Source organism: Aphelocoma coerulescens, chromosome 4A, assembly GCF_041296385.1.
Source record: "Aphelocoma coerulescens isolate FSJ_1873_10779 chromosome 4A, UR_Acoe_1.0, whole genome shotgun sequence".
NCBI lineage: Eukaryota > Metazoa > Chordata > Aves > Passeriformes > Corvidae > Aphelocoma > Aphelocoma coerulescens.
The window spans coordinates 1,722,371-1,735,292 of NC_091018.1; positions in this window are offsets into that span (position 1 = coordinate 1,722,371).

Sequence of the window (12,922 nt, forward strand, 5' to 3'; positions counted from 1 at the left end):
TGGGTTGGGGGGAGATACAGGAAAGGAACTGCAAGCAGTATTTTTTTTGTTGTTCTCTTCCCTGATAAGGAGTGAGAGAATGGGAGCAGAGTGGCAATAATCCTCTGTGTAGTTACTGAGCCCATTCTGTCCTCTGTGCTCAGGTACAGAACTCGTAAGGAATTTTGATAAAGAAAAATAGGTTTTGTCTTAACTGACTCTTGAAATTCTTTCAACTGGGGAATTGCAACAGTGCTATTAAAAACCAGTTTTATTGACATGACATGTTTCCTGGGATGGGCCATTAATCATTTTGTGTTCTTGTACCAATAGTACACTTAACATTTGAAATTCAAGCAAAATCCTAATGATACAACTATCTGGAGGAAAAATGGAGCACTGAATCTACCTAAAGTGGTGCTTCTGCTGTGACTGAGCAGCACATTCAGACCAATACCTATCAGCTGGATTCCTGCTGTTTGTGTGGAGTTTTATTCCTTAAAGTATTGTTCGTAAAAAGGGAGGAGGTGGCAATGCCATTCTTGTCCCCTACCTGCTCAGAAGGACTGCTGGATATGGAATCCTGCTGTGTCCTCATCTCTGGGGTTTTCTTTCAAAAGGTATGCATAAACATATCCTTGATGATCATACTGGGCATCTGTTTCAGCCCCAAGCAACACTGATTATTATGGTTCTACACCAAAATAACTTAATGAGGTTGAGGCTACAGGTTTTGCTCCTGTTTTCCAAATAATAACCTGTCCTCATTTACATGTCACTAAAAGAGGATTAATTTTGACTTTACAATGTGTGGTGATTTCAAACCTCTAGAAAAGCAATCTATTAATGTGTGACTACCTTAATTAGCATCCATGACTTTTATTGGTCCTGGCTGCTCCCCTAAAAGCATTTTTTTGGCAAAATAAACAAATTAATATTATTTTAAAGAGCAGAAGGGGAGGAAAGCAATGCTGTTCATATAAAAGGGAGGTTCAGAGACAAGGGAGTCACTGGTACAGAGCAGAGATGAGCACAGCTGCAGACCCCAACCAGCAGTGAGCAGAGCGAAGCCTAAGGATGAGGAAATGACTAATGAACATTAATGGCCTTAAATTAAAGGAAAGTAGATTTAGGTTTGATATTAGGGAGAAATTCTTCCCTGGGAGGGTGGGCAGGCCCTGGCACAGGGTGCCCAGAGCAGCTGGGGCTGCCCCTGGATCCCTGGCAGTGCCCAAGGCCAGGCTGGATGGGGCTTGGAGCAGCCTGGGACAGTGGGAGGTGTCCCTGCCCATGGCAGGGGTGGAACCAGAGGAACTTTTAGGTCTCCTCCAACCCAAACCATTCAGGGGTTCTAAAAGGCTCCTTGCAGGTGTAAAATCTGTGCCAGCTCGAGTCCTGTCCCTGCTGTGACACCCCTGGTAATTGTGTTAAGGCTTGACATTGTCACAAAGCAGCTGCTTCTGTTCTGATTATGTTACTGCAGCTCCATATTGTCTGCAAGGCACTGGATTTGAAACAGCCCTGCTGAGTTTTGGTCCTCAGTGTCCCTTGTTTCAGGGTAAATTCCATATCTACTCTATCCCTCTGCTTTGCTTTCCTCCATATCCTGCTGAAGGCAAGCCAGACAGGGGATCCATGGTCACTGGAATTTCCCTTCAGATTTCAAAGACTTTAGCATGAAAACAGTTTTGTGGCAAGTGTAAAATTGGTGGGTGTCTAGGGAGCAGTTGGTGAACACAGATACCTCAGCCAGTGGTGAATCCCACACCAGCACACTGCCCTCAGTCCAGGATGAATAAAGAACAACACACACAGCAACAGAGCCACAGAAACCTGCAAGGGGCAAAAGGAAGGTGGGAGGAATCAGAACTGAGGCATGTTAGGGAAAAAAGATCAGAAAACACAAAGTGCACTAAAGCTCTTTTTGTACCAAATTAAACACGACTATCAATCTGCTGTGTTTTTGCAGGCTGGGTTTACAAACACATTACTTCACCAAACTTCTTACAGCTTTAATAAAAAAAAACCACCCGACTCGAATGAGTAATAGTCAGTTTTGTTGTCTGATAATAGATTGATGGCCTTAAGCTTTCTCAAAGGAAATTCAATTTGAATAAGGATTAAACTCGAATTGTGAGTGAAGTATCCATCTACAAATACTTATTTCTCACATTCATTCTAAATTCTAGTTGTACTTTGTCTTCCAAAACATTGTGTTTTGAAGCTAGACACAGCTAAATCACACAGTATCCATATTAATAAAGATGTTTAATGCAAGAACATTGTTTTTCTCACAATAATTCATGTCTCAAAAAGGTCTTTTGTAGCACCACAGGTAAAGAAGATGTATCTGTGAGAAGCAGATTGAAGCAAAAATAAACACTGTTCTTTTATTTTGATATTTTGGTTGAGGCTTTTAAGTTCAAGTAATTAACTCACGGTTTTCTTATATCCTTCTGCTGCTTCTTCTGTCTCTGTGTCAAAATAATTTCATTAAAACACTCACACATTATCATTCTAATGAATTTCTGACAAGTTCATATACTCCTTGCAGAGGTGTAACTACAGGTGAGGTTTGGGTTTGATTCAGTGCCTGATCCATTTGCTGTTTACAGAGCAGGAAAAACACCAGGTGTAAGGGAAATTGAATGCACATTTTCAAACTTCTGACCATCTTTTCAGTCAGTATTTAAGATTCATATCATTCAGCTGGGCTCAGATACCTTTACCACAGATTTAACAAGAGAGAATCACTGCAGCTGTGGAGTGCACACTTGGCCATGAACAGGAGATGCTACAGATCCTTCTGAGCAGCCACTACGAGTCAAAACAAGCTGGGGATGTTCTAAAAGAGCACTCACTGGAGCAATCTGAGGCAAGGAAGGATTTATGAGTTTTTAGTTCCTCATATGTTAACTTCCTCATATGTAGCTTCTTCAAAGAAGTCCTAAAATGCAGCAATACAGGGAACAATTGGAGAAAAAAAAATCTGCTTTTTGTGTAAGGCAGTAAGGAGAGGAAGACAGAAAAAAAAGTGGGTTTACTTCTCCTGTGCATGAAAAGGAATGGGGGTAGAGTTGCTTTAGACACTCATTCAAAAACATTCTCCATAAATGAACTAATTTTGAAATCACCTATAATTGAATGCACAGATAATTTTAGCTTTGTACATCAAATATAGTATTGCAGAAACTGCAGAAAGAGGAAATGGCATGTGATATATTTGTTGAATTTAGAAACAGCAAACTAAGAGGAAAAGTATATTTTTCTCCAAAAAAAGACTCTGGCAGTTAGTGGAAACAGTCAAGTCCTAAGCAGGGTAATGAGCAGCAATGCTGCTCTAAACATTACTCTCAACATAAGAAATAAATAGAAAGCAATGAAAAATAGACTCTGGATGAGGCATTCTTCCTTGAGCACACTCCATTCAAGGTGATGACTAATTAGGAAAATCTCCAAAACTGAGTTTTGCTTTCTTTAAGTGCTACAGTGGAGATAATATAAATATAACTCAGCCTTGTAAACGGATTCTGCTCCTGAAAATAAACTTTTAAGCATATGGTCACACGGTCAGGAAAGCCAATGGATAGGAAGAACAATTCTTGAACAGCATGAGAACAGTCTGGAATTACATGCTAGGGCTCACATGAGGGGGTTTCCACAGCCACAATTTCATCAAATAAATTTTAGAGTTTGACAGTTAATCACACAGAAATACATGGAGGATTTCCAGGAAATGTTTACATTGTTCCACTCGGCTTCTGAACAGTGGGATTCACTTCTGATGGAGGAAGTAGGAATTTTCTTTTTAAATGCAGCGGATTTCTTCATTAAGTAAAATGAGATGGAAATAAAAGAGCTCAAATTGCATCAGGAAACATTGCTTACCACAGGGGAGCTCTGCATCCAAATGCTCCACTGATTCTGGCCTGCAACATATGGACAATATCAGCAAAGCTCCAACCCATCATTCCTGCACTGATTTTTGATAACAGAGCCCATTGATCCACCTCCTGATAGTGATTTCCATGAATGGATTTGGTCCTACATTGCCCTAAGTTCCTTTTTATTTTTCTGGCGCTCTAATTTATCAACCAGGCTCCTGATACACCTCCTGTTAACAAAAATGGAACAACAGCACCCCCTCCAAGATAAAGGGTTTCTTTCTTCAGAGATCTTTGAAAAGAAATATATTGAGTGTATATGGTATCTACAGAAGCCTTTCTCCCACTAAAAGGTAACCTGAGCAAGACTGGATATCCTGATAATATTTTGGATAAGTAGATGTCTCCTGATCCAATCACTTGTGATACAAATGATCTGTAACTGGGGTATCATAAAATTAGCAATGTAAAAAAATGATTTGTGCTCAAAGGTATTCTCAAAAAAGGAAGATAAAGTGAAGGTGAGGTCATTGAGAAATTTCCCCTGCAGGAACAAATGTAAATGTTCTACGTGCTATAGAAACCCTGAAATACAACAGGAGAACATTATTGTTTAGAAAATCCTTGCCAGAATTACAGAAAGGATATCAGCCCTTAAACACTGGTAGGCTTCTTTACTCATAAATCATTACAATAAATTACAAGTGTCCAGTAGCTGTCAGTAAAATGTGTAAATGTCAAAATCATTTGTCACAAAATCCTCCTCCTCATCATCATCAGCTATTTTTTAAAGGAAACAATGAGAAAAAAGTCCAGAATTTGCCAAATGAAGCACTTTAAACATCCTTGTTTGGTTATCATATTTCAGTGAAGATCGGGTTAATAATGAAGCTGAGTCACTTATCTATTTAGAATTTCTTAATTCACTCTTATTTTACAATTCCTTTATCCAGTTTGTTCTACAGAACTGATATTTGGCAGTGAATTTTCACCTGCCTTTTTCTTCCAAACAGAGCACGTACAAAGCTGGTGGGACTCGGCGAGTTTTGACTATCTCTGCACAAATCCAGATTTGTTGTGGGAAGAATGCAGAGAGTACTTCAATGCCACCCCTGCTTGTTTAACTGTATTTCCTGGAAAACTGCACAGAAAAGGAAAAACAGAGGAGCAAATCCTTGGATAAGTCTCTGCTCATCCTTCCTTTCTGCTCCTTTGGTTTTGCTCTGCAGCCTGCAGTTGCCTGAATATTTGGTGCTTCCACTGGGAAACGGAGAGCTCCAATTTGTATTTATACAGGATCCATACCCTGTGTGTCATTTTTGTCACTTGAGCTGTTTTCTTGGCTCCTTCTGCAGCTGAGGCACGGCCGGTGCAGCAATCACCGCCCTGCAGTGCCTGGAGGTCACTGCTGCCACCAACCTCCCCGGGGAGCTGCTCCTGTGGCCAATTCCAAACCTGCCCCAGTCCCAACCAGTCTGATTAGCAAAATTCTTCCATGCCTGCTCTGTTTGCTAACTTGGGTCATTTACCTGAGGGGCACCCAGGTAAGGAAATCCAGGAGATTACAGAAAGGGTTGCCTTCCACAGGGAATATTGGCATGGAGAGGAAGGGCTGGGGGCCAGCAGCAGCTTCCAGCTGGTAGGACTCCAGACAGAAGCATGGATCTGCATCAAGTGAGCCTGGATGCACAGGGAAATGTATATTCTGCTTTATCTTTGCACCAGAACACATCTGACTTCTATCAGCTGCAGGAGAATGGACACCCCCTGACCCAGCATTAAGTTAAATTCTTACAAACAGATGATACTTGATTTAGCATAACCTCTTCGGAGACAAAGCTACTCTTTCAGAAACGTTCATAAATATGATCTGGCAGGGAACATTTCTATGAGTTCAGCAGAATGTCTTGTCTGGACTCAGCAATTCTGGGCTGTGCTCACTGAGAGCACAGTTAATATCCCGTGGAAGTGCAATCTGAGTCCTTCAGACAGGGAAGGGTACACCCACTGCTGAATTACAGAGATTTAGAAATTAACTCTTCTGTCTGTGTAGACATACAGAAGGGCAAAGAAAGTAAGTGAACCTTTTCTCAAGCTTTGCAGAGGCATAAAAATGGTGCAGAGATTTAAAATAATTTTTTTTTAAAAAGGTAGAGAGTAGCTCTATTGACATTACATCCAGCTGCTGGACAGAAGCTTTTTAAATACTTTTAACCATTATTAGGCATAAACAGATCCTTTCCTCAACATCAGTTACATGCTATTTTTAATCTCTACGTTGAATATTATCTGATTTTCCTCTTATACCTACTACATTTATTAGCATAGCAATTTATATTTAGTAACATAAATTATGTTTTGTGCTAAGATTGTGAAAAATGCAGAAGTGTTTACTGCAGCTGCTGTGCCTTGCATGTCCTCACAGTATTCTGATTTACTGGGTAATCTTTTTCAGAAGATCTCTTAGCATAAGAGTAAGCAATTTTGCACCATACCTATGTCATGTTTTGTTGAATCCACATCAAGATGCCAGTGCCCTGCAGCACCTGGAAATGTGCACTGATCTTCTGCAACACTTGTTCCAGCTCTTCAAGACTAAAATTGATTTTTCTCAAAGTGGCATGTGAAGGTACAAAGTGTACCTAGTGATCCATAGCTCAAATGAGTGTAACAATACCAGTCCCAGTCGTTGAGGAAGCAGTAACTTTTTAAGTCTTTGCAAGCAACAGTGCAAGAAAGAACAGACTGTAGTGAAGAATTTATCTTGTAAAATGCCAGGCAGTCAAGTTGTTTTACTGCTGCTGGAGGCTATTGTCAGAGTTGCTAAGTAAACGGTAGAAATAGTTTTCTTTAATTGGAAAGAGCTGGGATACCATGGTGATGTGCTTTTTATAGCACCCCGACACAAACAGATAAACCAAGGTTTCTAAACTCAGATTTTATCATGGCATGATTTGCCCAATTGTGTGGTTGACTGTGAAAGGCTCAAATCCTCCCTCTGAGCACTGAAACAGCCTCTCCTTGTTCTCCCACCACACAGTCCTGTCTGTGAGGCTGAGGTGTCCTGGAGGGAGGGCAAGTACAGGTTAGAGGGTGCCTTTGCACACAGAGTCCAATCGAGCCTGGCACTTGCTGTTCCCTCCTCAGGGATTCCCTGGACACTCTGCAGTCCCCCCAGGCAGCACTCAGGAGATGTCCTGGAGAGGACAGTGACCAAGGCAGTGCCACCAGTGCCATCCCCCTGCTGCTCGGCCAGGCCATGGTGCTTCCCCAGCACGTGAGCCAAGGAATGGCCTCAGATGGGATTTCACCTGCAGAGTCCCTGCAGCCCTGTCAGCTAAGAAAAAATCAAGGAGCTGAAAGATAGAACATGATTTAACACAGCTGTGACTTATTCTGGGCTTTCACAGTTTCACTGGAAAGTGTATGAACAACACAGTTTTTACTGCTAATATGTCCCGAAATAAATACCTGAATATTAAAACAATTAATGTTTCTACCTGCACTGGGTTCCTGCAGAGTGCAGGGCTTTAAAAAGTCTATTTACTTCTCATTAAATGTGTGTAACTAAAGGAGAAGTCTCACAAGTCCAAGGAGAGTTAACACCTCAGTGAATAAAAGAATTAAGACATTGCAACATCTGAAATAACAGATCTTTGCAGTTACAAGTGAAAAGTGACCTTTGTGGTTTTAGTTCCTATTTTGTTCTCATTGAACATGATATTTCTGTCTTTTTTCTCCTACTTGCAAATAGGGATTGTAAAAAGTTGGGGTTTGACTCTCTAGAATAGTTCTTAGAAGGCCATTCAAGGAGAACAGGTGCAGATGCTTGGCATTTTTCAAATTCAAATATAAACAAGGAAGCATATCTGAGGTCTGTCGGGTCCTGGATGAAATCCCATCACTGAGGAAAGGACGTGGGGGTCCTGTGGTCAGGGAGTTGAACCCGAGTCAGTGGTCAGTTGCTCTTGAACCAAGTAGGAGGAACAACCATTCCCCCCTCACAGCACTGCACAGACCAATATCCAAATGGGTTTTGTTCCCTTTGCATCCATCTGGTGACAGTGGTAGATGCTCACCCAGGATCTGTGCTCAGTAACTGAGGCAATTGCTCCTCACCGACCTCGTGTGCTCAGAACTGAGGTTATAAAATACTGAGAGTTAAATGGAAAATTTGTATGAAATCTGAGACAATCAATGTCAGTCTTACAGACACGAAAATGCATAAACTGAGTGCAGCTCTGAAGGCTCAGGCTGTGTCAACACCAAGTTTGTGCAGTTCTGGCAAAATTGTATGGAAATGAGTGTTAGTAAATTACAAAGATGATCTCAGCTAAGATTTTATTTCTTTAAAATTTTAATGGCAGGTGTAGCTTTTAAAGAACAGACTATGCTAATTATATCCCTTGCTTGCAGCCACATACCTTTTTAAATACTGCAGCTCCTGATAATCACAGTTTCAGTGTAGCTGTTGGGGGGAACAGCTCCAGTTGAGGAGATCATTCCCAGAGTCCTTCAGGCTGTAATGCCAAGCAGTTTTCTGATTCTGTTCACAGAAAGTATAAATGAGGATTAGACTCCAGTAATTTGCCCATGCCCTGGCTGTGATTAGCACAGTGTGCAATATGGAACAGTGTCCAAGGGGGTTCGTGGGCATGGGGGCAATCCTGTCACATTCCCAGGTCCCTGGGAAAAGGACCTGCTGTGGCAATACCCAGCTGTTCCTGCACCCCAAATGCAGAGATATTAATAGACTGCTTAACTTTTACTAAAAAGAGAGCAGGTAGCACAGTCTTACTTTTAAATTATGGTTCATTAGGCCTATTTCTTAACGTGATTAATGACATATCAGTGCTCAAAGCACGGGACATTCATCAGCAGAGCTGTGTGCCCTTAGCACAGGCGTTGAGGGAATTCCAGAACGTTACAACACAAAGTTCTACTATTTCTATGAAGGTCTGAAATGACAAATCACCAAAGAACAGAAACCATTACAGTCTTGAAATAGGAATTAATTTGTGTATTTAGTGAGACATATTTTCCTCTGAAGGTGCAAGGATTTCATAAACCTGTGTGTGTAGGGCATGTGACCATAGAGGTAAATATGAACACAGGAAAAGCCAGATAATGAGAAATAGTTCAAATTTAAACATTTTCCAGTGCAGAATGTGAGACAGCAGGAAAATAACCTTTCTTGAAGATAGAAACTAGCTTTGGTCAAGGTTTACTCAATGGAAGGAACATGTTCTGAATCTTGAGTTAACAACTGAGAGAGACAGAGAGAGCACTGACAGTTCTGCAGAATGCTGACCAAGGGCACATTCTATATATAATACAGAAATAATACAACTTACTCCTAAGCATCTCTGCAATTAGAGCATGAAAGATCAGTTCTCAAAATCAGGCACTAATTACAGAAGATGCCTCATGAAATAAGTGCCCACAGGGAATACTGCTGATAAAACTGAGAAGCAGACCAGGTAAGCCAAAGACCCTGAGGACAAAATTCTCCAAATTCTTAGAGAAATTGAAAATAGCCTCAAAAGTAAACAGAGGTAGAGAGTCTTGGTCCCTAAAATGTAAAGATGGCTGGGAAATGAGCTAATCAATTAGAAATAATGGAAGCAGATATTATTACTTAATTACTTTCTGTAACATCTGTGCATCTCCGAACATTTTTGATCAAATACCATACTTTCAGATCTGTTTCTTGTTTTACCAGGAGTCATGAGTGACTTTTTCTTTTCTGCTTCGTTTTGTTCATTTTTCATTTTATCTTCCTTTTCTTCCCCAACCTTGATTGTCTGTCTTGGTCTGTTATTTCATCTTCCTCTTTCATGTATACTGTAAATGCTCTGGAGTAAATACTTGTTTCTTTGTTATAGGTCTGCAGAGAGCCCTGAATAACCCAGCCGTGATCTAAAAATTAGGGGATTTAAGTGATAGTATGCAAATAAATGAATAAAAAGGTGTTTATTGCACTTGAATCCTAACAGAAATAGATTATTAATGGATATTAACCACTGATTTTAATTATTTAGAAAAAAAACAAGGGAAAATCTTGTAGGCAAACAAGTCTTAAAAAAAATATTTTTACACAATCTGTTGTAGTTATCTTCAGAAAAACTTCCTGGTTCTGCCTTCAAAAGCAGAGCTATTCTGAAAGAATGAAAAATTAGAAAAAAAAAAAAGTTAATAATCTGTTCTGTCTATCAAAAGGAGGCCTGTGAATTACGCAGTGCCTTAGTGCCCTGACCCCTGTGGAAGATTGAAAATTGACTCTCTGGAACTGAAATCAAAGAGGTGGTGAGAAATCTGTCATAAAACCCCCATTTTTAATGGATCCAATTGATTCAGAACTGGCCATTATTAAATGGACATTCATATCAGAATGCAGTGTTTTTGTAGAACGTTCTGGGGCTGGTGAGGAGCTGCTAATGGAGAGAACAGCTCCAGTCTGATCATTCTCAGCAATGGGGGACTCCAGCTGCTGTTGCAGCTCAGGTTTGTGAAGTGCCAGAGCCTGGCTGGGCACCAGGACAGGGACACAGCCCTGTCCTCCCCTCACCCTGCTGGGCTGGGCTCTGCAGCAGAGAAGAGTCTGGATCTCCAGACCAGCCACTCCAACTCGTCCAACAGAGAGCACAGCTTCTATGAAATCTGCCATTCCATTCAACAGCTCACAGTCTGCTCTTGGAACACTGCTGGAACCAAAGCTTTGGCCAACGTCTCATCACTGTCCACGTGGCTTGTCTGCCATTTAAGAACATTTTGACTTCCTGCATTCCTAACACAGTTCGTTAACCCCAGGGGAAAAAAAAAATCGAATTTGTAAAAGATGAAATAAGAAAAATAGGCAGCAAAATGAAGAGTCTGAAGTGCAAGTGCAGCTTCAGCATTGTCTCTGTGAGGCAGACTCTGGTTCTCTGAGCCCCTTGGACAATGAAAATCCTTCCAGGGCTTCCTCCAAACCCCGTCAGTGTCCCGGCCCAACCCGGTGGGAGGTTGTCTGTGAAATGGGATGTTTGCTGGACGACCTTGATTGCAGTTTGAGGAGGATGTTTGAGAATGGCTGATACTCTGCCAAAATAGTGCTGGGAGAGCTCTCAGATGCGACCTGTTATTTTTCATATCCATGCAGTTACTTTTTGTGCGTTTCTAAATCTGACCTCTAAATTTATCCCCTGAAGAATTTCTAAAATGATGGTATTCCAGAATAATAATTGTTAAAAGTTTTCATGGTTTGTTTTGTCTCCTCAAAATCTGTACTTACAAAAGTGAAATTTCATCCTTTATCTCACCTCTACCTTTGAGATTTTTTCTGCTCTTTAGAAATCAACAATCTGCTAATAATAGATACTTCACACGAGATGTGTTAAGTGGTGTTTTATAAATGATGTTCTATAGCAGTGGATTACTCACAACACTTCAGCCATCTAAATCAGAACACATTTTAACAAAGAAGTGGAAGATCACTTTTTTGGAGTTATTGTAAACTCTACATTTAAATTTTTGTCTATTTAACTTTATATTTCCATTTTCAGTTACCAGAACTTTCATTATCTGTAAAATTGGAATAAATCTGTATGTGGTTTAGACAAAGAAATTTTTGTTGACTTTAAGTCTATCATGCAGTTTTCATCTCTTCAAGCAACCACGCTAATGCAGAGAAAAGTGAAGGGATAATTATCCGAAATTTCTTTAGTTTCTGCCTATGATAAGTGATATTCATCACTTGGAATGATGATATTCATCATTTGGAAGAAAAAATCTTAAAACAGAAATTGGTTTATTTTTTTCCTCTCCTGGTTAACTGTCCTGACCTGGTTTTAGCACTTCTATTTGTGCTGGTCACCTCTGACCAACACATTTTAGGAGCATTCAAGGACAAATGTGTTTGTCCTCTTCATGTGATTGATCCTTTGATTACAGACTGTCTGATCAAGCCTTTCCCTGACACAACATGAGCAGAACTGTGGTACAGCATTGGTACTGCCTGCTCAACATCTGTGCCATGAAAAGATACTGCCTGGGAAATGAATTAGGCATGAATCAGTTTTTATATCCCCATATAAAACAAATATGAAATAAATCAAATTATTGTTTAATATGCTTAATTATCTTTTAATGTGTTGCCAGTCACATAGCATATGTCCTGTAAAAGCACTTGGTTTGGTCCTGTGAACATGTCATGTATATCTTAATGAAGAGAGATGGCACAACAAGTTCTTGCCAGAGTAGGAATCCACTGGAAAAAAATGAGTTATAATAGAGATTCCTGCTCTAAAAACTGTGTTAGCAGAGACATAATTCATTTTGAAAAGGGTGCATTAATTAGAAATTCCTTTCTCTGAAAACAGTGAATAATCCATTTCACTGATTAATATTTATCAGAGAATCCTTGAGGTTGGAACCTCCTGAGCTCATCTGCTCCAACCCTTGCTAAGAGCAGGCTCGACACAAGCAGGTTGCCAAGGGCCTTGGGCCACTCTCATTTTTATTTTCTCCAAGAATTCCCCTTTCTCAGCCTGTCCCAGAAAGTTTTTGTCCTATATTTAACTTAGATTTCCTGTACATGATTTATGCCCACTGCTGCTCATCCTGTCACTGGCACCACTGACATCTGATTGTGGGTTTTAAAAGGAACTTAATTCTAATAATTGTTTATATAAAACAAAATCTGAAAAAAAATATTTACAGTTCTGAAAAAATACAAAAAGTGCTGCTTAATCCAAAGTGCCTCCTTACAATCCCTGCTCTTGGTAGAACACTGCACTTTCAGAATGTGATAAAGCACTTTTCAGGAAAAAAATTAGCAGTAAAAAGGACTTTGAAAACTAAAAGAAATTACAAGAATTATTTGTAAGTAATTTAATAGTATTTGCTTGGATCTAGATGAAAATGGGACATCATCCAAATGATTTTGTGGGCTAATATCACTGAGAGGAGCAATTTTCTGTTCAAGAGTACACACTGAGTCATTAAAGTCTGGATTAAGAGTATCACTGACTGATACACTTTGCCTACATGTACTGCAGCACAAATTTCTATATCCACAC